This window comes from Myzus persicae, unplaced genomic scaffold (genome assembly GCF_001856785.1).
Source record: "Myzus persicae strain clone G006 unplaced genomic scaffold, MPER_G0061.0, whole genome shotgun sequence".
Taxonomy (NCBI): domain Eukaryota; kingdom Metazoa; phylum Arthropoda; class Insecta; order Hemiptera; family Aphididae; genus Myzus; species Myzus persicae.
The window spans coordinates 50,188-54,881 of record NW_019101992.1 but is presented as its reverse complement, the minus strand read 5'-3'; the positions used below and the strand labels follow the sequence as shown (position 1 = coordinate 54,881).

The following is a 4,694-nucleotide window of genomic DNA, read 5'->3' as shown; positions in this document are numbered from 1 at the left end:
AAAGGAATTAAAAAATGGCCGTGTACAAAAAATGGAGAGTATGTCCATGAAACAATTAATGAACACCACCACACTGAAAATTCACAACAGAGCATTGAACGACAACTGACAAGTACTACGAGAAGCTTGAAAAATAAAATAAAATAATACTATTTGTATCAGACCCATAGTCCATACAAATAATTAGAAGCAAACGTATGGGGAGCAATCACTCAGAAATCGAGCACAGAGATGTGCGGTTAATTCGAAAAGTAATATACGATAAACGTCTAAATAATTATCCCGCTTTTCCGAAACCACTAAGGGAGTCAATTGAACAACTTAAATCAATGGAAGATGACTTATTATATAATTTCAAGGTAAATAATTTGTTTTTATTCCCGACAGTAAATTGTTTGTTTGTGTTACTACGGAATAAAATCTTACTTTTATTACAAGTAAAGTGAATTTTTCGCTGATGGTACTTTTAATTATGCACCAAATTTTTTAGCCCAATTTTATACAATCAATTGTCTTAAAAATGGGTTTTATATACCAGTAGCAGACTTTTTATTAATAAATAAGTCAAAGCAAATTTACATAGACATGTGGTTGTTTTTACAAAAACTATGAAAACAAATTATTTTTAAAAATGTATTGGTTCTTAAACTACATTGGATTTTGAAATCGGTGCCTAAGAAGAGGCAAAAGAAGTTTTCCCTAACATCGAAATAGATGTAAGTATGTCAATTTCACTTAGGACAGTCTTGGCAGCCCAATGTGAGTTTATTAAGTTAAATAAATTAATATCAATAGTACATATTTTGGGATATTTGTAGATTAATTCTGAAACAGAACTTCGTTTGCCCTACACTAAAAACTCCGATTTTGGGAAAATGGTTAAAACTTTTTTTTGGATTATCCTTTTTACCTTTTTAAGATATCTAGAATGCATTTGGTAAACTCATATCAATTTGTCCCGATTTAAATATTGGATGTTTGTTTTCTGACTACATTTTAAATACATACGTGGAGAATGGTTGTTTATTTCCACCGGAAATTTGGGCACAAGAGCCATCCGAAAATTCCCGGTAAATATTCAACTATATAACTGCTATAATAACTATAATTTTGCATTTATTGTTTTTTTTCTACGACAAATAGATCTGAAAGTTTTCATCGAACTTACAAAGCTCAATTTCATAGCTCAAATTCTTCTACCCATGTAGTAATAAATATTTTAAAAGGAAACATGTAGGAAAATTAAATCAGTATTAATGTTTACACCCGACAATGGGGACGTAACACCCGAAGGACCACTCGGGAGTGCCCGAGAACAATGTTGTTTTTACTTTATGGTGTCGATTGGCACGTTTACCTGCACGCCCGGTTTGGGGGTGGATAGGCAACTTAATCAGCGCACGGCGACAGGAGGGATTGAATAGTCGATGTTTTAGGATTTTGGGAAGTGCCGTTTGTATAAGGGAGGTCTCTGTGGTTAAGCCAATGGGGCCACAGAGTTCACATAAAATACTACACAACTTAAAATTAACTTAAAATCTAAGACCGGTTGGTGGTGATGGACAGCTGGCAGATGTGGAGATTCCGTTGCTACTTGACGACCTAGGCGGCCTCTCACACACAGCGTGCTGGCGGACTTACGCAGACGTGGATATCGCCATGGATGATAGCTTTGTGCCAATATCCGTCACACCGCTGATCCAAGTCAGCCCACAGGATAATAATAATAATAGAGAAAAAAGATCTGACTCACGGTTTATTTACTGGTAACGCCACATGTTTATTTTAATAATAATAATAGGTAGGCATATGAATGATTCCGTTACAATAACGGCGACAGGTTACAAGTATTGTCGCACTGACAACACAAAATAATAATTTCTGGTCACATTGACCGCACAGTTGATTATACAATAATCATAATAATAATAGAATTTGTTGTGTGTCTCGAACAACTAAAACACAGAGACAAATAAAAAATGACAATAATAATAATTTTATATGCTACGTTAACGGAGACGACAGATTTTTAATAACGAACAACTCAATGATAACAAAAACAAAACAAAAACAAGGGCGTTGGCCGCAACAAGTGATTAGGTGACAAAACAAAGACAATAAATATGAAAAATACACTAATCACACGAATAATAATAATTAACAATTAATAACGGTAGGAAGAAGACAGGTGGAGTAGACGGACGAGGAGGGAAGAAGTCGCCGTCGCGCTGATTAACGTTCCGCGATAAACATTTTAATTGCTTGGCGCGAACAATTAATTTAAAGGTCGAATTAAAAAAATAGAAAATGCCGATTCAATTCGTAAAAAAGAAGGCATGAAAGTATATGACAAGTACAAAATTCATAAAAATATAATAACATATATGTCAAAAATTTGTTACTTAAGGGGTACCAAAGTATAACATTTTTTACTATACTATTTTAACCTTTTATTATTTTTAACTATTTTATTTCGTATACTATACAATACCATATTTGTCAAAAATTGAGATTTTTATGTGGTACCATATCTTAGATCATTTTATGAAATTTAAATTTTACTGCTCACTAATAAAAACATAAAATTGGACACGTTGCACGGAAAATCATACGTAGTCGTTTGACTTTTCTGGTGAATATTAAAGTTAATGGCTTAACATACGCAACCGTGTTAACGTACGCAATCGTGTTCTTAAAAAGGTACATTGTACGCAATCGTTGGGTACTCGTTTATGGGCTGATGTGCCATGCTTACCTTGCACTCATGGTAGTTGCTGCACTGCTGTCTTCAACAGTGCCCTCAAAATTATACACCTATTGAGAAAAGGCAAAAATCTCTGAAAACGCATTACAAACTGTTCTTTTTTTTTACAAGTGATTAATAATATTAAGAAAAAGCAGGGTGCTCACCCCCCACCAATATTCCGCTGCCGGACCCCTTGGTTTTGTTGACCTAAACAAATTTTCTGAGTGTGTCGTAAATTACAAGCCAGTAATCATAAAACCTTTACAGAGGGCACCATGAGTTTTCTGTTGATTTAAATAACTGCAAATTTGAATTTATTGCGAATAAAATTGATAATGTTTACGAAAAATATGTGTTAAGTTTGTTAGAATATGAGAATACAAAGGTTGGATTTTTTTAAAATCATTTTAAACTCCACAACATTAATCTAAATCAGGAACTATATCTCTATACATAAAGGAAAGTGTACTATAGCAATAATCAACGTAGAGCCAAACCTATTTGAGTTACCGAATTGAAATGTTGAGGATAGATTAATATTTTAACGTCTAGTTATATAAATTATAAATATATAATATTATCATAGTTTTTTTTATTTTTATGGATTGAAATTTAAACAAGAATATTCATGCGCAACTGATATTTTAACCAAAAAATATTTTTACTTTTTAACCTTATTAATATAATATTTATAATTATAAGTACCTAATGATTTAACATTTATTGTATAAGTAAGTCTTTCACTAGTGCATTATAATGTACTCGTATTTAGTAGATCAGATAAAAGATAACTAAATATTTATGTGTATAAATCTCAACCCTGAGTATATAATACTAGAATAATCTAATTTCAGGCGCCGATACCATTGCGACAAAATTAGAAAAATGTAAGCATTTGAAATTTAATAATTGATCAAATTTCATTGTTTTAAATTAATAGGTATTAAATATTCAGAAACCACTTAGAAAATATTTAGTGACATGAATAATTAAAAAATATATATATATTATAATATTCACCAAAAATCTGTTTTTTTTTCTAAAGAAATGTATTTATTTAAAAACAAATGTACCTTATCGTTAATAATTAATTAGTTATCTTTATTTGTATTTAACATAGTACAAGGTATGTGTTTTCTATGTTTTTTTTCTTTATTAAGTGTAATAATAAAACAATTTGAAAATGTAAATTATAATTTATAAAAGGCAATTTGCAATAGTTCTGTAACAGTTTATTAATTAACTGTATTGATTATACTTATACCATTGATTATAAATACTATAGATTGCTCACTGGACGGTTTTTCGACGGCACGATAAATGTCGTGTAACGCTGTAGAGCGCTGTCGGCGCGTAATTAGTACTGGCGTGTAACGTTGTGATCGCTGCAGTCGCCAGTCATTTTAGCGACAGTGGCACGACGCGCTAGACGCGCTACTCGCTACATAGTATATAGTCATTTTTATGAATGACATATTTTGATCTTAATATATGAATCTGATCGCATGACAAAATATATCTATTTTGTCATGTCTGATCGTAATTTTTATCCAACAAGTAATTAATAGAGCGAACTATGTCAGCCCACATATGACAACAATGATGTGTATACTCGTTAAAATATACATTGTATAGCTTTGGTTATTAATAGTATTTAATATTTATAACCAATGATAATAGTATAATAGGCATTGAAAAACTAGTCGACAATTAATATCGTAGTTCATATTTATTTTGTCGTTGTTACCAAGTGTTTTTATTGTAATACTACCTATGTGCTGTGAATAAATTCAAAATATTTAGTTTACAATTTTACTAAATATGTCGGGTGATAAATGTGTGTTCATAAATTGTAAAAATACACGAAGAAATTCTTCTTGTACTTTCCATCCATTTCCATCAAATATAGAAATTTCAAAAACATGGATAGTAAACTCAGGTAAGTATA

The 4,694-nt window shown here is 31.2% G+C and overlaps 1 pseudogene; it reads left to right on the top strand.

Moving 5' to 3' along the window:
* The first annotated feature begins 329 nt into the window (after window positions 1-329).
* Window positions 330-2,097, top strand: LOC111030960 (annotated as a pseudogene).
* The last annotated feature ends 2,597 nt before the right edge of the window (window positions 2,098-4,694 follow it).